This window comes from Chlorocebus sabaeus, chromosome 2, assembly GCF_047675955.1.
Source record: "Chlorocebus sabaeus isolate Y175 chromosome 2, mChlSab1.0.hap1, whole genome shotgun sequence".
Classification (NCBI taxonomy): Eukaryota; Metazoa; Chordata; class Mammalia; order Primates; family Cercopithecidae; genus Chlorocebus; species Chlorocebus sabaeus.
Genome location: NC_132905.1, coordinates 18,101,329 through 18,112,348, shown reverse-complemented (window position 1 = coordinate 18,112,348; position 11,020 = coordinate 18,101,329). Strand labels below are relative to the sequence as shown.

Sequence of the window (11,020 nt, the reverse complement as noted above, 5' to 3'; positions counted from 1 at the left end):
CTGCTAGTACATATCTCCTTGGGTACCCATTTCAGAGCTTTCCAGGATACTCATTTAGGAGTGGAATTGCTATCTTTGTAGTAGATCACATTTTAAACTTTACAAGATTTAGCAAGATTACTCGCCAAAGAAGTATTATTTAAAGAAGTATATTCCTGCCAGCAGTGTGTAAGTACCATTTGTAAATTTCCTTGCCAACTTTTGATATTTTCAGACTTTATTCATTTATTTATTTTTGACTACGATGATGACTGTGAATGATATATTTGTGGATTTCATTTTAATTTTCTTGAATTGAGCGATATTCAGCACCTTATCCTACAGCTATCCAGGTTTCTTTCTTTGTGAATTGCCTGTTCACATTTCTGGCCCATTTTTCCGTTAGGTTTACCTATGGTTTTAAAAAATTCGTTCATAGGAGTTCTTTACGTATTCCGGATACTGATCTTGTGTCCGGATTGAGTCTTCTCTCTGTGGTTTGTCATTTTACTTTGTTAATAGTGTCTTGTCATTCAAAAGTCTTAAATTTTAATTCAAATGTTTCAACATTCCTCTTTATGGTTCGTATGTAGTGTCTTGTTTAAGAACGCCTTTCCCAGTGTCATATAGATAGTCTCCTTGGTAAATACTACCATGATGTCAATTTGGTAGATGAGTCAACTGAGGCACTGAGAACTTAAATGACATGCTCAGGGTCACAGACCACTAGAGATGAGTGACTTGAGCTTTTGGTCCCTGGGTTGCACTGCACTCCACAGTTTCAGAACTTTTTGCCATCCTATTCTGCGGTTTGTTTCACGAGAACTCTTGTCAGCCCTTTTCTGTAGGTAGAGAGGGTGTGCAGAGCTCAGAAAGGATGCAGGTTTGGTGCAGTTTTTATTTACTCCATAATGAAGCACCCATAATGAAGCACCTGGCTCTAGACTTTAGGATTTTTAAAAAGATTTAAATTATTTCAAATAATTTCAGACTTACAGAAAAGTTTCAAAAAATAGTATAAAGAATGATCGGCCCAGCATAGTGGCTCACGCCTGTATTTTCAGCACTTTGGGAGGCCGAGGTGGGTGGATCACTTGAGACCAGGAGTTTGAGATCAGACTGGACAACAAAGTGAGACCCCGTCTCTACAAAACAAACAAACAAAATTATCCAGGTGTTGCTTCCGCTTGGCTATTTTCCTGCACAGGAGGGCAGTAGGCACCCATGGCGCCCAGCCGGAATGGCATGATCTTGAAGCCCCACTTTCGCAAGGACTGGCAGCGGCGCATGGCCACGTGGTTCAACCAGCAGGCGCCGAAGATCCAGAGAGTCAGGGCCCTGCAAGCCAAGGTGCGCCGCGTGGCATCGGGGCCCAGCCAGCCCATCGTGAGTCCGTACCACACGGAGGCAAGTGTAGGTCAGGGCTTCAGCCTGGAGGAGCCCAGGGTGGCCGGCATTCACAAGAAGGTGGCCCGGATCATTGGCATTTTTGTGGATCCGAGGAGGTGGAACAAGTCCACTGCTGTCCCTGCAGGCCAATGTACAGCGGCTGAAGGAGTACCTCTCCAAACTCATTTTCTTCCTCAGGAAGCCCTCGGCCCCCCAAGAAGGGAGACGGTTCTGCTGAAGAGCTGAAACTGGCCACTCAACTGACAGGACCGGTCATGCCCACCCAGAATGTCTACAAGAAGGAGAAAGCTCGAGTCGTCACTGAGGAGGAGAAGAATGTCAAAGCCTTCGCTAGTCTCCGCATGGCCCGTGCCAACGCCCGGATTTTCGGCATACGGGCAAAAAGAGCCAAGGAAGCTGCAGAACAGAATGTTGAAAGAAAAAATAAAGCCCTCTTGCAGACTTGAGATAAAAAAGAAAAAAAAATTACCCAGGTCTGGTGGTGCGCACCTGTAGTCCCAGCTACTCGGGAGGCTGAGGCAGAAGAATTATTTGAGTCCAGGAGATTGAGGCTGGGCTGAGCCATGATTGCACACTGTACTCCAGCAGGGGTGACAGAGTGAGACCCTGTCCAGATAGAAAAGGAGGGGGAGGGGAGGGGGAGGGGGGGAAGGGGAGGGGGGAGGGGGAGGGGGAGGGGGAAGGGAGGGGGAGGGGGAGGGGAGGGGGAGGGGGAGGGGAGGCCGGGTGCAGTGGCTCACACCTGTAATCCCAGCACTTTGGGAAACTGAGGTGGGTGGATCAGAAGGTCAGGAGTTTGAGACCAGCCTGGCCAACATAGTGAAACCCCCGTCTCTACTAAAAAAAAAAAAAAAAAAAAAATACAAGGACTAGCTAGGCGTGGTGCTGTGTGCCTGTAATCCCAGCTACTCGTGAGGCTGAGGCAGGAGAATTGCTTGAAGCTGGGAGGCGGAGGTTGCACTGAGCCAAAATTGCACCATTGCACTCCAGCCTGGGCAACAGAGTGAGACTCCGTCTAAAAATAAAATAAATTAAAAAAGAATTTTTGAATGTCCTTCACACAGATTCCCCAAACGAACATTTCAGTTTGTTCTATAACTCCCCTTCTACCCATCTCTTTCTGTTCCCCTCTCTCTGACTCTTGCCTAATCTACAGACTTCATATGCATTTCACAAATGGTCCCCGTAATGATCTTCAGAGCAAAAAAAACAGTGTTTTTTTCCTAGTCCTGGATCCAATCTAGGATACATGTTGCCTTTAGTTTTCAAGTCTCTTGAGTCTCCTTTAATCTACAACAGTTCTTCAGTCTTTTTTGTCTTTCATGACCTTGACATTTTTGAAGAGTACAGGCCATTTATTTTATAGAATGTTCCTCTTTGGGGCTTGTCTGATGTTTATTCATTGTTAGATTCAGGTTATACATCTTTGGCAGGAATGTGCAGAAGTGATGTTGTGTCCTTCTCAGCCAGTGTTTGTTCTAAACCCTTTTGACTAGAACCCCCTGAAGCATTATGTGCATAGATGCATTTTTTTTTTTTCCAGGCAAAGGGATTAAAATCTCTTATATACAATTCTCAGAGGGCTCACACAACCTAGTAAGAGCCAAGACATGGCCGGGTGCGGTGGCTCATGCCTGTAATCCTAGCACTTTGAGAGGCCGAGGTGGGTGGATCACCTGAGGTCAGGAGTTCGAGGCCAGCCTAGCCAACTTGGTGAAACCCTGTCTCCACTAAAAATAGAAACATTAGCCAGGCGTGTTGGCATGTGCCCGTAATCCCAGCTACTCGGGAAGCTGAGGCAGGAGAATCGCGTGAACCCTGGAGGCAGAGGTTGCTGTGACCTGAGATCGCGCCGTTGTACTCCAGCCTGGGCGACAAGAATGAAACTCTGTCAAAAAGAAGAAAGCCAAGACATTCCACATTTGTCCTTGCAGGTCTTGGTGGAAGTCCTTGGTTAATAGGGCCGTCTGAAAGAGGCTAGGAGACCGGCACCGAGAGTGGGGGAGAAGAGGTTTCTGCATCACTTTACAGGCTCCACGACCTTCTGGGACCTGCCTGTGCTGCCCCAGGGAATTTATCTAGTGTGCCATGCAAACAGATATCCCACCCTTCAGCTTCCTTGGCCCAAGTTTATTGAGGGAATTTACCATTTATGAAGTCTTGGTGGATCAGAACATAAACAGTGGAATCTGGATGGTCTATGTTCACTTCTTTCTCTGCCACTTCCTAGCTGGGAAAGCTTTGGCTTTAACCTTCCTGCATCTCACTTCCTTCATCTGTAAAAGGCATGTAAGAATAGTCAGAAGGTCAGGATGAAGTAAGCTAAGTTAAATGAGGTAGCACATATCACTCTTAGAATCATGCCTGGCTCATTGTGTGGGCTCATTAGCTCATAGATCTCACCTTCTGTAGGTTCACTTGATGACATCACATTTTGTGTCTTCCTATAGATTTGCTTGTGCTATTTGTTAGACCATTCCTAGAAAGCAGAGGCCTTTGGGTTTTCATGGGCTACTCTGTTGACAGAGGGAATAAATTTCACTGATCATTGAGTGATCATTGAATTCTGGTCGCCTAGGACATTGGAGTGGGGGTGGAGGGGACTTTGTTGAGACCATATCAAATTTCTGGTGAGCCTAGTAGAACTAATACCTTCTCAAAGCAAGATTCTGTAAAACACAGTGAATCAGAATGGAACTTCACATACTTGACAAGCTCTGTTGTATGTTGATAGAGGTGGTTCAGAGAGTTGTTGAAAGACTACCCTAAAGTCCCTCCCAGCCAGTAGAGAGCTTCTTGGGCAGGGTTACCTGGCTTGAAGCCCAGCCTTGGTGACACCTACCATATCAGTATAGCTCTGTACAACTGTGGTAGTCAGAATAATGACTCCCTGAAGAAGTCCACGCCCTGATCTCTGGAACCTGTGAATATGTCACCTTACACGGCAACAAGAACTTTGCAGATGTTATTGATCTTGAGATGGGGAGATAGTCCTACATTACTTAGGTGCACTCAATGTAATCACAAGAGTTCTTGTAAGACGGAAATAGGAGGCTCAGAATCAGAGAATATGTGATGACAGAAGCAGAGGAGGGAGGGAAGGAAGGAGGCATGGGCCAGAGAAGAGAAAGATGCTACACTGCTGGCTTTGAAGACAGAAGATGGGGCCACGAGCCAAGGAAAGCAGGTGGCTCCTAGAAGCTGGAAAAGGCAAGAAAATAGATTCTCCCCCAGGCCCCCCAGTCCTGATCCATTTTTGACTTTGGACTTTCTTCTCTCCAGAAGACTAAATAAATACATGTTTTCCTTTCCTAATTTTACCATGGCTTTCTTTTTTCCCTTTTGATAATTAAATCTTTAACCCAATTAAAGTCAGTTTTGATGCATGATGTCATGGGTAGGTGTAATTAGATTCTTTCTCCCTTTTAATAATTAAAACTTTAATCCAATTAAAATCAGGTTTGTTTTTTTTTTTTGGTGATTTGTTTTGTTTTGTTTTGTTTTGTTTTTTTGAAACAGAGTCTTGCTGTTGCCCAGGCTGGAGTGCAGTGGCACGATCTCAGCTCACTGCAACCTCTGCCTCCCGGGTTCGAGCAATTCTCCTGCCTCAGCCTCCCAAGTAGCTGGGACTACAGGCACACACCACCACACCCAGCTAATTTTTTTTTCTGTTTTAGTAAAGATGGAGTTTTGCCGTGCCCAGGCTGGTCTCGAACTCCTGAGCTCAGGCAATCTGCCCAGCTTTGCCTCCCAAAGTGTTAGGATTACAAGCGTGAGCCACCGAGCCCAGCGTAAAATCAGTTTTGATGCATGATGCCCTAAGTAAGTGTAATTAGATTATCTCTTTCCTCAAATAATACTGCTCAACCGTTTTTGTGTTTCTTATTTACCATATACATTATTTTCTACAGGAGGATCAAGTTCAGGGATATCAATTGTTTATATAGCTGTCTCTTTTTGAGGCATTCTGTACTGTTTCAATTATGTTACTCTAGATGGAATGTATTTAGATATTCTGTTTCCAGAAGCCATGTAAAGTATGCTTGTGAAAATATTTAAAGATAATTATCTTTAATGTAGGTAAGCGAATCTTGTTTGTGCTACTCAAATGACCAGATTCATCTGATTAATGCCCTCCTTCACCTGAAATTCAAAGGATCCATTTTCCAATTTGCCTACAAGTGTTGTGGTATGTAAATAGAATGTGACTCTAATAATCATACAGAAAGGTAAAGGAAAATATCAGAGTCAGGCAGGTCAGCTGAGTTGGTGGCTCACTGTTTCCTGAAGTTTTTTATTCATTGAGTCCAGGGTAGAACTTGAGAATATTTATTTATTTATTTTTTAAAACAACTCTCTCAGGTTTGCAAATCACTGGGCTGGTTTACAAATTAAAACTGCAGAGATAAACTACCTAAAAGCTATTTTCCACGTGTCACCAATTTTCAGGGTCCCTCACAAATAACCCAAATAGAGAATGTTAAATCTCCCTTATGAGGGTTAGAAGTGGATAACTGGCCAAGTCAGTAGAGACAGAATTTGAAGGATAAGTTTTCCAAATTCAAAACTTAGTGGTGTTAAGTAACCATTTTATCCTTATTCATAGTTTCTGGAAATCAGGGTTTTCAGAGGGGCTTGGTTAGGCAATTTTTCTTCACGTAGTCTTAGGGCCTATCCACGTGGTCTCTCTGCACAGGCTTGTGGAGAGAGGGCTTCCTCACTTTATGGCGGCCTCAGGGCAGTTGTGCTGCTCACATGAAGCTCAGGGCTCTGAGGGAGTGGTTAAGAGAACCAGGCAGGAGCTGTGTTGCCTTCTATGACAGTTTCAAGAGTCACAAAAGCCTGGCCAGATTCAAGGGAAGGGAGCGTAGAACCCCATCTCTCAATGGGAAGAATATCAAAGTCCCACTCTGGGATGTGGTTGTGGCCATCACTGGGAAATGCAGTCTGCCACAGTGGAGTCATCTGTTGCCCCCACATTCAGGGCACCAGAGCCTTTCTCTCAAATCTTTCTCGAATCTGTCCACTTCTCTATGTATCCCTGCCCACCAGTAGTCCAAGCCATCATCATCCCTAGCTTGGACCCCTTTGACTGCCTCCAAACCAGGGCCCCCGCTTCCACTTTTCTTTCTCTTCAATTCTTTCTCTTCTACAGCTAGAGTGATATTTTTATAAAACAAATTTAATTGTCCTCCCCATTGTTCTTAGAATAATAATAAAGCTGCCTTCAAGGCCCTGCGAGATCTAGATACTTTCTGCCTTCCAGACTTATCTTATCCCACTGTGCCCCTTGCTTTCCAACCTGCAACCCCATCAGTATTCTTTCATGTCCTACATCCACCACGTTCTTTCCACCTCAAGGCCTTTGTACCTCCCATTTCCTCTGCTTAAAATACTTTCCCAGCCCCTTTCCTACCTCTCCTCGCTCCCTCCTCCCTTTCATCTCTTTAACTCCTACTCCTCCTGAAGAATGAGTCTTTGCAGATATAATTAATACAGGGTCATACTGCATAAGGCGGGGGAGCCAATTCAATGCTGGTGCCTTAATAAGAAGAGAGAAATGTAATTGAAATCTTACTCCCCTGCACTCAGAGTACAGAGGGAGTATGGCATGGTAGCTAGGAGCACAGACTATGGATTCAGACTTCCTGGCTCTAAATCCTGGCTCTACCATTTACTAGCTGTGTGACCTTGGGGACGTACCTAACCTCTCTGTGCCTCAGTTTTTTTCCTTTGTAGAACAAGGATGGTAACAGTAGCTGTCTCAAAGCATTGCTGTGAATGTTGGTGAGTTAACGTAGGTCAAACACTTAGAAAAACGCCTACCACTTAGTGCTAAATAAGCTTGGCTGGTAGTTGTCATCTTGTTACATGCTCTTACAGAATGGTGCATTTCTCTTTTCTACCATTTGCCCAATCAGAGGCCAGATAATGGGATGAGAAGAGATGTTTCCTATTGTCTCCTAATCTATGACTTTAGACCCACAGCTGAGGATAAACGGGTGCTAAATGTATTATGAACTTTAACCTGGGGTTCATGAACTTGGATGGAAAAAATTTACTCCTTTATTTTCGTTGACCTCTAACTTAAATTAAGCATTTCTTTTGATCGTGAATGTAGGCAATAAACTACAGTAGTATTAGCAGGGCCTGCTACGTTGTCACCAATAGAAGGCACAGATATTTCTATTTGATATCACACTAGAGTTGCTGCTGCAGATGTCTCAAATTATTGTTTGCACACATCATTACTTTGAAATTATGGAGGTTTTAGGCTTGCCACTAGAGCTTGTTATTTAATCCATTATTAAAGAGGCACATACATGTATATCACATACTTGTCTTAATATTTTGATGACTATATTTCAATATAACTGGTCTTCTTTATAACTCTATCATATTTTACATTTACAAAGATTTTTCTGAGAAGAATCTGTAGGATTCTCCAGATGGCCAGAGGAGTCTACAACACAAAGAAAACTTAAGAATCCTGTTTTAAAGAAAGTAGCCAACAACTTGGGTGAAAAGCTCTTTCAAGGGCATATTAAGAGGTGAGTGCTTTCTTTGAGTCAGCCATTGTGCTGAGGACTTTATATGTATCTTCATTTAATCCTCCCAACACCCTTAGAAGTAGGTATTATTATTTATTCCCATTTTATAGATGAGAAAATTGAGGGTCAGAAGAGTCGGCAAATTACCAAGGTCACAGAGTAGTATGTTAGTGGCAAAGTCTACGCTCTTAATGATTTCAGTGTCCTGCTTCTTGTATAAATCCTTTGAGTCAGCCGGGTGCAGTGTCTCCTGCCTGTAATCCCAGCGCTTTGGGAGGCTGAGGTGGGTGGATCACGAGGTCAGAAGTTCGAGATCAGCCTGACCAACATGGTGAAACCCCTTCTCTACTAAAAATACAAAAATTAGCCAGGCATGGTGGTGCGCGCCTGTAGTCCCAGCCACTCAGGAGGCTGAGGCAGGAGAATTGATTGAACCCAGGAGGCAGAGGTTGCAGTCAGCTGAGATCCTGCCACTGCACTCTAGCCTGAGTGACAGAGTAAGACTCTGCCTCAAAAAAAAAAAAAAAAAAAAAAAAAATCCTTTGAGTCTTTGCCACTACTCTGCAATGTAAGTACCTCATATGTTCGTTTTACAGATGAGGAAACTGAGACTCATAAAGGTAGAGTCATTTTATTTCTCACTGTTAAGTGATATAGTCAGGATTTAAACCCATTTCTGTGAGACTACTAAGCCCATATGTTCCATTGTTAATTACAGATACCTGGGTTAATTACAGGTATCATGGAAAGACAGCCTGGGAGAGCTCGTGGTTTATCTGATACCTTTCTATGCTGTCCATCAGGATTAGGTAGTTTGGAAAGAAATTATTACTTTTACTGTTTTTGCTGTGGGGTGACAGAACTGTGCGGGGAACGTCTTTATGGATATGAAATTCACGTCAGCATTTGGAAAACTAAATTAGCCACTATTGTCTAGACTAGGGAGTTAAAAGTAGGAAGCAACAGATAAAAGAATGCATGGGTAGGAAGTTCTGTGTTGGCTCATGCTGAAATGGAAAGAATCATTATTTTGAAACCATTAATGATGAACTTGGTAAGGATCAAAGTAGTCTCGTGACCTGTAAATCTAATGAAATGAAAATGAGGTAATGGTATGTTTTATAACCGTGGAGGATCTGAGAAGCCGGAAATTATCTCAGCGTGAATACTATAAGAGAAGAGGGAACAATGGAAGCCATCTAGAAAAGGATCTTTATTCAGCTTTATTTATAGCAGGTATTTGTCTTGTCTTTCAGTACAGGGATCACAAAGGGGTTTGTTTCACCTTGCTGGGTGTATGAAAATACAGCGGTTGTCACAGTCCCTGCTGCTTCCTTCCATGGAACTTAGCACGTACAAAGGAGGAAAAGGTGGAGGCCTATGATGAGGGGGATGAATAGCTCGGGCTGGGAGGGGAGTCTGAAGGTAGGAGAGACTGGGGAGAAGAAAAGAACTAAGAGAGATTCTTTCCACCATTGCCCAGTCCCCTTTCTCTAATTTTTTACTTTTTTTTTCTTTTTTTTGGAGACTGAGTCTCGCTCTGTTGCCCAGGCTGGAGTGCAGTGGCGCAATCTCGGCTCGCTGCAACCTTCACCTCCTGGGTTCACGCCATTCTCCTGCCTCAGCCTCCTGAGTAGCTGGGACTACAGGCACCTGCCACCACGCCCGGCTAATATTTTGTATTTTTAGTAGAGACAGGGTTTCACCGTGTTAGCCAGGATGGTCTCGATCTCCTGACCTCGTGATCCGCCCGCCTCCGTCTCCCAAAGTGCTGAGATTGCAGGTGTGAGCCACCACGTCCGGCCAATTTTTTACTTTTTAAAAATATTTCTTTTAACAGAGATGGGATCTCACTATGTTGTCCTTACTGGTCTCAAACTCCTAGGCTCAAGTGATCCTCCCTCCTTGGCTTCCCAAAGTGCTGGGATTACAGGAGTGAGCCACTGTACCTGGCCCCAACCCTGTTTTTCTAGACCTGAGCTATCTAACATAGTAGCTACTAGCTATATGTGGCTCTTTACATTTGATAAAAGTAAATACAATAAACCCCCACTTTCATGGTGGTACTAGCCACATTCCAGATGTTCAATAGGCATATGTAGCTAGTGGTAACTACTGTATTGAATGGCATAAATATGTAATGTTTACATCATCACAGAAAATTCTACTGGATAGCACAAATAAATACTCCAATCCACGTAGATGTTTAGGAGTATTTAAAGCCTAGGACAAGGGAAATCCCATGACTATAACATCCCTGGCCCAAAGGATGACAGAGTGTAGAGTCTTTGGAATGGGGCATAAGGGTCCCAGTTTCCTGGGTGACCTTAGGCTAGCTACTTCTATTCTCTAGAACTCAGTTTCCTAATATTAAAGAGTAATACCATTTTTTATTAGACATTATGTGAGAAAATCACATGGTTAACTTAGTCCTTATAATAACCATGTGAGCTCTTAGGCTCATTTTGTAGAGATGAAACTGGAAGTTAAGAATATGCTCAAGGACACACAGTCAGTAGCAGAATCAGATTTTGGGCCAGGCCTATGACTTCAGAAGTTACACTTTTACTCATCGAGAGATGCTGCCTCCTGCTGCTAGTTCCTCATTTGTAGATCAAAGTGCCTTTGTTGTATTCTCCCAGAAACAGAAACTGAGACAAAGATTTGAGTGCAAGTAACAAGTACTTTATTTGAGAGGTGACTCCGGGAAGCACTGATGGGGTAATGGGTAACTGAGACAGAGAGGAGAAGGAAGCCATTACAGGATGGGCAAATGAGCAGGTTACACTGGAGGCAACTGTGGCTTCACCTTGACTGGACAGTGTAGAACACATACCTTTTAGTTATCCCAGCTTAGGGGCAAGGGAGCTGGGGCATTGATCCACCAACTCCTCATCTGTCATTGGTAGAAGGCTGCATTATCTCCAGCACTTCTGGTCTGCCCTCTGAAGGGCTAAAAATGCTCTTGTGGCCAAAAAAAGGCTCTGGGGCAGAAGGTCACAGGTGCTTGAGATAGGGAACAGGAAGAGTGGGAACAGTGAATATGGAAGACCTGAGGGTGGAGTGCCAACAAGGTGCTA

At 43.8% G+C, this 11,020-nt stretch overlaps 1 pseudogene; it reads left to right on the top strand.

Annotated features, from left to right (window-relative positions):
• The first annotated feature begins 1,203 nt into the window (after positions 1 to 1,203).
• Positions 1,204 to 1,839, top strand: LOC103245060 (large ribosomal subunit protein eL13 pseudogene; annotated as a pseudogene).
• Positions 1,840 to 11,020: the final 9,181 nt, after the last annotated feature.